An 11099-nucleotide genomic window follows, 5' to 3' on the forward strand; every position below is an offset into this window, starting at 1 on the left:
GGCAGACAGAGAGTAAGAGAGAGAATTATTCCCGCATATCGAATATCCATTTAACAAAGGGTATCAAATCCTCTGTGAGCAAAACAACAATTGTGTCTTAACCAATACTTTGGAACCCCCCCTGGCAATGACTGTCTCAGTGAAACATAAAAAATAAATCACAGCATCTCTGCACCACACAGGCTTACCACAGGTTTTTATTCAGTTACACGAAGAGCTGTAGATCGACGTACAGGATACTGTTGTAGTTCTTCTTTTTTTATTTTTTTTACAACGATCTATTTTCATCATTCAACGAGAACAGTTACACGCTACATCAAACAATCAGGTCTGTTGTTCTTCACCACCGTGTACTGTCGCTGACATTTATACCACAGCAGAAACACAAAGTTGCTTGTGTTCCTACCAAGTTGTTCCATTTGTCATTTAAGTAAGCAAACCTCTCCCAGACTTTAAGACAGTTTTCATTTTCTGACAGAAGTTAGTGAAAGTTTACGTGAAGTGTGGAAATGGAAATGTTTTTTTTTTTCTCATTTAACTCAGAGACGGATAACCCTTGTAACATAAAAAGGCTTGTTGGATCTTAACTTCAATCGGCTGACTGGAAACATGTCAGAAACTTTACCTAAGGGAGTTTGAATGCCTCAACTTTACAGCCTCTAGATGGGTGAACAGAGCCAATATTGGCCAGGTTAGCGGGAATCAAAGCTTGGCTCAACCTACACTCTTCTGTCATTCATTTTCCATCACTGACTTGCCCATGCCTGTCTGTTCTAAAAAGATGCATGTCTCCTGTGAACAATACACTTAAATGGTGAACAAAAAAGATATTCAGGGTGAATATTGCAACAACAACAACATTTAGATGTTCAAACACACCATGAGACAGGTGCTTAGGTTCGGGAAGAAGACGGTTCATATAATAACAACACGGCTAAAGATCACCAAGCGGGCAAAGCCCACTGACTAGTAATAAAACCGTGGTAACATTCTCAGTTCAAAATTCCTTGTATGGAATCTTATATGATCACTTTGTGATCTCCTCAAGCACAGGTTACATAAAAAAAAAAAAACGACCAGAGCTGTCATAAACCAAATAGAAATCCAATTACAGTAGACTGTGAGTGGGTAACATGAGCATGTAGTTGGTTAAATATTTGTCTGCATGTGAAATAAATACAATTAAAATTGTGATTTAGAAAGTACAAACTTGACAGGTCGGAGTCTCTTCATACAGCAGCTTGTTACAAGCACCTAGACATTCCTTGTGATGATAGACTGACTGCCGTTACACTAACGCTCACACACACACATACACACATACACACACACACACATACACACACACATACACACACACACACAATCACTCTTAGAATCACTCTTGTCAAACTAGCTGTGGGTTATTTGACAAGCCTGGCAGCACATATGCATATTTTGCAGCAATGCCATAATAATAACAAGTACCTTGAATATATTGTTTGTCATTCACAGGCGAAGGTATTGTCATTTGAAGTCTAGATAGTAATCAGGGAGAGAATACAGGAGAGTTCCCATGTGAAATCTTTCTATGTTCTATTTTTGTGGATATTATGCAGTACAGAGTTGATTGTGAGAATATGGAATGATTGGGATTTCACACAGGGACATGCTCTGTGAGATTATGACAAAGTCATTCTGATGGAGCCTTTCTATAGTGTCGTGAGGCAGTCAAAGAGGTGAGAAAGTCAGAGCTGATTAGCCCTGATGAAATTGAATAGACCTTCATACTTTCAGACAGAAAGACAGAAGGAGATGTGTGAGACAGAGACTGTAAGAGACAGAGACAGTGAGAGACAGAGAATGTGAGAGACAGAGACAGTGTTAGACAGAGACAGTGTGAGAAAGAGACTGTGAGAGACAGAGACAGTGAGATACAAAGACAGTGAGATACAGAGACTGTGAGAGACAGAGACAGTGAGAGACAGAGACAGTGTTAGACATAGACTGTGAGAGACAGAGACAGTGAGAGACAGAGACAGTGAGAGACAGAGAATGTGAGAGACAGAGACAGTGTTAGACAGAGACAGTGTGATAAAGAGACTGTGAGAGACCGAGACAGTGAGAGACAGAGACAGTGAGAGACAGAGACTGTGAGAGACAGAGACAGTGTTAGACAGAGACAGTGTGAGAAAGAGACTGTGAGAGACAGAGACAGTGAGAGGAATTAAGAGACAGAGACAGTGAGATACAGCGACAGTGTGAGACAGAGAGAGAGAGACAGAGACAGTGTTAGACATAGACTGTGAGAGACAGAGACAGTGAGAGACAGAGACAGTGAGAGACAGAGAATGTGAGAGACAGAGACAGTGTTAGACAGAGACAGTGTGATAAAGAGACTGTGAGAGACCGAGACAGTGAGAGACAGAGACAGTGAGAGACAGAGACTGTGAGAGACAGAGACAGTGTTAGACAGAGACAGTGTGAGAAAGAGACTGTGAGAGACAGAGACAGTAAGAGGCATTAAGAGACAGAGACAGTGAGATACAGCGACAGTGTGAGACAGAGAGACAGAGACCGTGAGAGAGATGAATAACTTAAAGATGTATGTTACTGAAACGATACGTTCTAGATACACGTATGACTACCACCACCAGTGAAAGTAGTATTTTCTGAAGCGGTGATTAACATAGTAAGTTAACAGGGTTGATTCAGGGGAATAGGCTGTTGTGAGTATACAAAGGTTTACATTATCAGTAATCTGCTGCATTACAGTTTAAAGTGTTTCCCTGTTTAAGCTTGGTAGGAAACCGTTTTCAACCATAGTTTGCAGATACCCATTCTCTACTCAGGTGCGAGGAATGACAATGTGTTTATCTGAAAAGTCAGGGGTAATTGATCCTTGTCACTAACCAGGTTGCTTTTCAGCCATTCCATGAGGGTGAATTACCTGATGCATGAAAAGTCCCAACCAAACTAACTGAAACACGAAATGTCCATAAACGCTGACAGTCTTTCGATCATTGGGTCAATGGGTATAAAATTCACCTTAATGCACTAATATTGGTATAATAACCATCATATGAATGTAAACTTGGAGTCAGTTAAGTGATAACATGTTGTGTGGTCTTCCCTCAACAACTGAGGATGGCATCGAGTGTATTACTAAGATGAAATAAGTATGAACAACCTCACAGGGAGCAGAGAGAATTGTAATTCTTTATTTAGTACAGTGTAAATGAACCACAAAAGCAACTTGGAATGTGATAGTTTGGTGGAAACAGCTCTTTAGGGAATTCCTGGTTTCATGCAGACAACTGGCAATGAAAATCTGAGGACAATTCTGTTTAAGCCTGGGACAAGAACATACACACTTTTTAAAAGTGGCATGCAAACACTAAACACACACACACACACTTACATGTACAGAATCAATACAAATCTTGTAAAAGAGGACCTTAAATAAGAATGAATGTATATAGCCACTGTGTTCACACACTATCACTGCCGCGTACACACCTGTAAAAATAGACACAGGAAACCGTGAACCAATAGTTTTCCCCTTAATTATAGAGTAGTGATGAGGCTCCCTTGTTCTCCCAAAGACACCTGTCTACCTCCTCCCTATCAAACTAATTGCCGTAGACATTCCTGGTAGAGACAGGAATCAACAACTCCCAGATGTATGCCTCAAAGTGGTGTCTCACAAATGCTCTGCTGAAACATTTCTTCTGTCAGAGTGATGAAATAGTGAATTGTCCCAGAGACTTTGAGTGACACATTTCCACCAAACGTGTGGACAAATAAAATCTTGACAATATGGCTACTGATTTGATTCAATCAAGAATTCCATCTTGTGAAGCAAATATAATGTTAATATGCCAATTAACAAATATAATGAACTAGAACTCTTTTTGAAACTCTGAACTGTTACCTGGCCTATAAAAACTAACTAGTAATTAACTGCTACGTTTTTCACATTGTTGCCTTGTTCCTAATGACCAGATGTCACTGACTGAATAAGTGAAGATGACTGTGAGCCGAGCTTATATAATTGTAGTATAATAACAGCAACCTCACTCAGTCAATTAGTCAATCAATCAATCAGTGAACACAACCAGGTGGTTTGAACCTGCCTTTAAACATACTTCACTTAGATCAGGCCGGATAGAGAGAAGCAATAGAGAACAGAGAACGAACAGGAGAGAGAAGAGAGGGAACAGAGAACAGAGAAGAAAGAGAGAAGGGAGAGAAGAAAGAGGAAAGAGGGAGAAGAGAGAAGAAAAAAAGAGAGAGTAAAGGGAGAGAGAGAAGAGAGAGAGAGGAGAGGGAAAAGGGAGTCTAAAAGTTCACAGGTGCAAAATTAGAAGGCCTGAAAATTTACCATACATGTATATATGTATAAACAGGTCCAGAAGAAATGAAGAGACCACTGCACCTTTTTCTTTCCCTTCCAAAAAAGTCTAAAAGTAAGGTTTTGAGTGATGAACAGAAGGGTTCAAATTAATATATATATGTGTGTGTGTGTGTGTGTGTGTGTGTATATTTTACTGAAACTTCCAACCCTAACCTTTAACCTTTAACCTAACCTTTTCTGCCTAACACTAAACTCCTTACCCTAAACGTAACCTAACCCACAAGCCTGCAAAAGCATTGCAAAAGATTTGGACTTTTCCCCACATTTCATGCTTTCAGGTTAATTCAGGACGTCGTGGTCCATTATGGTACTGACTAGGTAGGGAAACAAGCACACACACACATATCAAGAGCCATGCAGTGGAGCAGTGGACTGAACCAACACACAAACACACACACATCAAGAGCCATGCAGTGGAGCAGTGGACTGAACCAACACACAAACACACACACATCAAGAGCCATGCAGTGGAGCAGTGGACTGAACCAACACACAAACACACACACATCAAGAGCCATGCAGTGGAGCAGTGGACTGAACCAACACACAAACACACACACATCAAGAGACATGCAGTGGAGCAGTGGACTGAACCAACACACAAACACACACACACACACACCAAGAGCCATGCAGTGGAGGAGTGGACTGAACCAACACACAAAACACACACACACCAAGAGCCATGCAGTGGAGCAGTGGACTGAACCAACACACAAACACACACACACATACACACACCAAGAGCCATGCAGTGGAGCAGTGGACTGAACCAACACACATACACACACACTAATTAAGAATGTAACCACATGGACATCTTTCAGATGTATTTCAACCATGAAGAACTAGAAGTGCTGTCCTACCTGTTTGTTACTGTTGGGCCGCCTGCCTGACTGTCGCCACGCTAACAAGCTAAACCAGTTAACCAGGCGCTGACGTCTGCCGGTGCCAGGACTTGAATACGGTCTTATAACGAAAAAACACCGCCAGCTAGGAATGAGGTGACTGGAATAAATTGACATGTAAAGCTAGTCCAGATTCTGAGATCAGAGACACGTGTCAGACTTTAAGCTGTGTTGTTTAGAAGTCGGACAACGCCGATCTCCTCCCTGAGTCCACACGGTTGTTTTGTCTCAATGTGGTCATAATGACAAAACAAATTAGGACACACACGCATACACACACCAACACACACACACCACTCATGCACAACCTAATTCAAATGGACCCAGGCAGGCATGTATCCACTTACAGACATGCTAACAAGAACACGCTGGGCTCAGGCTGGCTAACACACTCAACGTTCACTAACTAGAACCCACAGGCACTCAAACCAGCAAATGACACACACACACAGAGCAAAATAGACACACAAACAAAAACACAGCTTGAAATAGACACACACACACACAAACACATATACTGTAAAAAAAACACGTTGAAACATATACATACAAACATACACTCATCTGTAACTTTTCTAAAATCTGTACCTTATAATCTACAATCTCTGTTTTTAAGTTTCCTCTTCCTATAATGCAATCTCTCTCCAAACTCCTAACTTCAAATTCCCAAAGAAAAGATCGAAGCAGTGGAAAAGAGAAATCGGATAACAACAGTTTATATTGTTTTTGAAAGTACTTACCCACTCTTAGGTTGTGCAGACAGGCAGGCAGACAGGCAGGCAGGCAGGCAGGCAGATGGATGGATGATGTGCTGCTGGTCCGATCCAACAGATGAGCAGAAGGACGAGGAGTAGAGGAGTGTACGTTCATTCGAGTCCCTTTGACAGCAAAGACAGGGCAGCAGTGAGTTTCTCTCACTCCGTCCCCTTCTCTTTCTCTCTCTCTTCTCTCTCTCTCAACACACACACACACACATACTTTACAGGCACACTGTTTCTCCCTCTGCTCTCTCTTTTCCCCTCCTTTTAACTCTCTCTTTTCCAACACTCCCCGTTTGTGTCTCTCACTAAGAAATAATTATGCACTCTGATTCATAAAGCCAGCCTTTGTCACGTGATCCAACACTTCAAATATACAGCAAATTTTTTTCAACAGCCACAAAATGCCTAGAGGGAAGAAAAAAGGCCCTGAAAGCTTAAGTTTCTGTTTTGAATTTTCTGTCTCTCCCTAATTCTCTCCCCTTTCCACTCCATTTTCACAAATCTCTTTTAAAACTCACACCTTCCCTGCACTGTTGATATTAAAAGTGATGTGAAAGTGAAGTTACTAAACCGGGGGCCAACTAAATATTTAAAAACAAAAAACTGGTAGCGGAAATAAATATGTGGTGTCAAGATTTCGTTTTTAGTTTTTGAGAAATGTCCAAGGGGGCTTGATCTGTAGACTATGTAGCATGTAGTAGAATACAGTTTACTCTATGTATTCAAATCCAAAGTCTTCTCAATAAATACTCATACGCAGGTACACATTACAAGATGTCTGACCCATTTAGCGACTTCTGCAACCTACCAAATAATGTCGCTGGTTACAATTTGTATTGCTTTTAGAAATAAGCCATTAGAAATGTATTTATATTTATTTACAATGCCTAAATACATGCCTGTGAATGTTGGAATTAAAGTTAAAAATAGAAAATGCTAAGAATCTTATTACTGTCAACCAGAAATGGTCTCGCAAATACATGAAAATATGAAAATATTTTTTAAACAGAAACAATGGTAAGCAATCTGGAGGTCGCTGGTAAGATGGCAGAAAAAGCAGCGGCGGTTTTGGGTGTGGTACCCCTGAATGTGCCCCACTTTCTTTCCAAATGAGCTCATATGTTTCAGATCTGTGTTTGTTTTTTGTTGAGCAGTTTGTTTGTGGTTCTGGGTGTGTGCTTGCCAACCCTGGTACCCTCGGTTTCTCAGTGTCATGTACTGACCTCAGATTGCTTTGGTAAGAGGGCAGGCACCCTAAAAAACCTCAGCCTTTAAACACACCCTGAACACACCTCAATGGGCGCCCTCCTTCACCACTTTCATTTCTGACGCCTCTCTGAGTCCAAGGCCCAAACCAAGTAGATCTTCTACACAGGACTAAACTAAAGGAACAGCACACACCTGTTCATGAGTCATCTTTCTGGCTCGGGTATGACAGGAGGTCCCGGCCGGAACATCCTATCCGACACCTTCCACTGGCTTCTGACTGACACATCATCACATCTCCTGTCCAAGGACTCATCCTGAACTCAAAGACTGGGCCTGAAATTGCGCACTTTTCACTGCACACGGGGCTCTGCTGAAAAGCAGTGCTCTACAGGCATTAGGGTGTGATTCTTCTTGTGGTCCTGGAAGTACAGGAAAAGACCCATTGATAGTAATCTGAGGTCCATGTCCCTATTTACCCTGACCTCAATCTGTCTCTTTAATCACATCAAGCCATTAGAACAACATAAAAGCAACCCCTATGTCCCAAAGTGCCCTTTGGGTCTACATAGCTATCTTTCGGACACCAGTGCGCAGTCCCAAAACGTTCCTCTTCATATCAATGTGATCAATGAACGATTCACTCCAATACAAGCCATTTTTACATCGGCAATTGTCAGAACTTGCTTTACAGACAGTCGGCCTGAAACCCCCTGCGCTGGCCTTTTGTGGATGATGCCTCCGTGCCGTGGGAGTGTCCAACAGCTTTTATTGGTTCTCCATTATGGACAGCAGCCTTCTGCCTCGTAAGTAGTACATTGTTAATCGCACACATCCAGGACCTATGTACAGTACATGACAACAGTAGAGGGGAAGGAAAGGGGACTGGCGTGTGGCAGCCATGAAGCTGAACAGGAACAAAGCTGGCATCAGATTATTACACATGCCCAGCCCGACCCAGCATTAGAGCAGTACTGGCCCTAGCCTTTCGGGGGCCCTAAGCAAAATTAGATTTTGGGGGCCCTCCTTTCCCCTAGCAGTACAGGGGCCCCTGGTGACCAGGGGCCCTAAGGGGCCGCTTATGTCGCATCTGCCTTGGGTGGGCCCTGCCCTAGAGGAAGTGGATTGACTCAGCCACACTGCCTGGATCATTATGGCGATATAGTTTCAGACTCATTAAGTTTATATGAAACCACTTGGTGATTCAGAAGCAGAAGTTGCTCAGGTGGTATAAATGAATCTGCACTCACTACACGCATACAATAATGTAGATATTGACATAGCTGATGTACATACACTGATTCCTGTAGCTGCCATTTACTCCACATAATCTCTGTTGACATTTTACACAAACAAACTGATTAAGGTCAGTAAGAATGTTATGTAAAATGTGAACATTCAGTTGTGCTCAAAGGTTTGCGTAACCTTTGATAATTGGTAATATATGTACCATTTGTAAAGAAAACATGGAGTGAGCAGGCAAAACACGTGTCTTTTATCTCTTATGGGATTCACATTCAACTGTAGGTTATATCAGAATGGCACAATCAGAAAACAAAACATGTCAACAAAGAAAAAGTTCTTAATACTGTGTATTGCCTCCTTTAGCATCAATGACAGCATGCAGTCTTTTATAATAGTTGTCTAAGAGGCCCCGAATTCCTACTGGTGGTATAGCTGCCCATTCATCATGGCAAAATGCCTCCAGGTCATGCAAAGTTTTTGGTTGTCTTGAATGAACGGCGCGAGTGAGATCTCCCCAGAGTGTCCACTGGCCACTCCAGAACCTTCACCTTTTTCTGCTGTAACCAGTGGAAGGTCAACTTGGCCTTGTGCTTAGGGTTATTGTCATGCTGTAAAGTCCAAGAGCATCCCATTCGCAGCTTTCGTGCAGAAGAATGCAAATTGTCTGCCAGTATTTTCTTATAACATGCTGCATTCATCTTGCCATCAATTTTTACAAGATTCCCAGTGCCTTTAGAGCTCACACACCCCCAAAACATCACTGAGCCACCACCATGCTTCACAATGGGGATGGTATTCTGTTCACTATAGGCTTAGTTGACCTCTCTACAATCCTAGCGCTTATGGTTGTGACGGTGGGGAATTAATCTTTAATTGCCATTTTCCCCTTGTGTGTCTGTAACAAGCCCAAACATTCAAGGGTATGTAAACTTTTGATCAGTTATCATTATGATTTAAAAAGGAGCCAAACAAACTACGTGATAGCAAATGTCTTCATATGATCACTATCCTTAAACAAAAGACAGTTTTGCATGATCAGTCACATTTTCAAAAACAACACCAAAATTTCACAATTTCTGCCAGGGTATGCAAACGTATGAGCACAACTGTAATAAAATGTTCTTCCGTAAAGAACAACTGTGGCCAGGGTGGTCCTTGTATGCCAGCAGGGCCCAGGGACCTGTAAGCTCAATCGGGAAAGGTTAGTTCGGGGGTTGTGCTCCATTCCAGTGCACACACGTTGGCTGATACTCCCTATGGTGTGAGAACAAGCATAATGGCTTGGAGAGTAGTGTATCACAGAACAAGTCTAGATTAAATTGGGAAGAGAGAGATGGGATAGAATAAAAACATGTGTATGTTTAAAGAACATAGTCCAGATGGGCATCACATACATGTATATGACACCCATAATCCTTTATTTTTATTTGTTTGAGATTCAGGCATTGTTTATGCTTTATTAAACAGAAATATGGGCAAAGGCAGAGGTGAGAGATTTCTGCTGAAATACCAATGGGCCAGATTCAAACACATGCAGCAGTAGACGTGTGCTGACGACACTGGCTTTAACCCCTCTGAACACGCTTGTGACATAATGCTTGACTTCTTAACATAAAAATGACTCGATCAGCAGAAGTAATTCCATAATGCTACATAGAGTTCTCCCTCTGAAACTCATGCTAGAATGAATGGTGCATCAACTAAACTGGATTTGAGTGGATGTCTGAAGGTGTGCACAAACGTTGCCCTGGAACATGTTGCATGTTGAAGCCATGTTCTGTTTACATGTTTAGATGTACTGACCAGTCCTCGATTCTTACTGAATCTTGCCTGATGAGAACCGTGTGTGATGATCTATTGAACTGTGTGTGTGTCTCCACGCTCATGTGCGCGTTTCGCCAGGCTCATTTGTGTGTATCCATGCTCATATATTATGGGTGTGTCTCAGTGCTCATTTGTGTGTGTGTGTGTGTGTGTGTGTCAGTAGGAGCCACTACAGGTCAGGGGTCAGTAGTGTTTGTGTTTCAGTGTCAGTGAAGTGTGCTGTAGGGGGAGATTTATGATGTGACTGTCTGGGGGACTGTAGAGTGGATGTTAATGAAGATAGATCAGAGTCCTCTCTCTCTACCTCTCCCTCTCTCCTTTCCTACCTATCTCCCTCTCTTTCTCTACCCCCCCCATCTGCCTTCCTAACTCCCTCTCTCTCTACCTCTCCCTCTCTCTCTCTACCACTCCCTCTTTCTCTTCTTACCTCCCTCTCTCTCTCTCACTCACAACCCCTCCCTCCCTCTCTCCCTCCCTCTCGCTTTCAACCTCTCTCTCCTTTCCTCTATCTCTCTCTCCCTCTGTCTCTCCTTCCTCCCTCTCTCTACCTCTCCTTTTGGCTCTCTCTCCATCCGTACTTCTCTGTAGGTAGCTCTGAAACTAGATGGACAACCCAACTGTCTCCTCACTACTGGTGTGACTACTGTTACCATTTGCTCACGTCTGTGACATCACAACCCCCTGGCTAGCATCATCAACCCTGACAAAAGAAATCTCTGACAGCAAAAATACAGCACAGCATTTGCAGTTTTTTTTTTG

At 42.4% G+C, this 11099-nt stretch overlaps 1 protein-coding gene across 1 annotated transcript in view; it reads right to left on the reverse strand.

Moving 5' to 3' along the window:
* rarga (retinoic acid receptor gamma a) overlaps positions 1-6289 on the reverse strand; it is a 59413-nt gene extending 53124 nt beyond the window's left edge. Inside the window, exon 1 of the mRNA XM_010875286.5 lies at positions 6045-6289. The gene's annotated coding sequence lies outside the window, so the exon portion shown is untranslated. The remainder of the gene's footprint in view (positions 1-6044) is intronic.
* Positions 6290-11099: the final 4810 nt, after the last annotated feature.

Source organism: Esox lucius, chromosome 12 (genome assembly GCF_011004845.1).
Source record: "Esox lucius isolate fEsoLuc1 chromosome 12, fEsoLuc1.pri, whole genome shotgun sequence".
Classification (NCBI taxonomy): domain Eukaryota; kingdom Metazoa; phylum Chordata; class Actinopteri; order Esociformes; family Esocidae; genus Esox; species Esox lucius.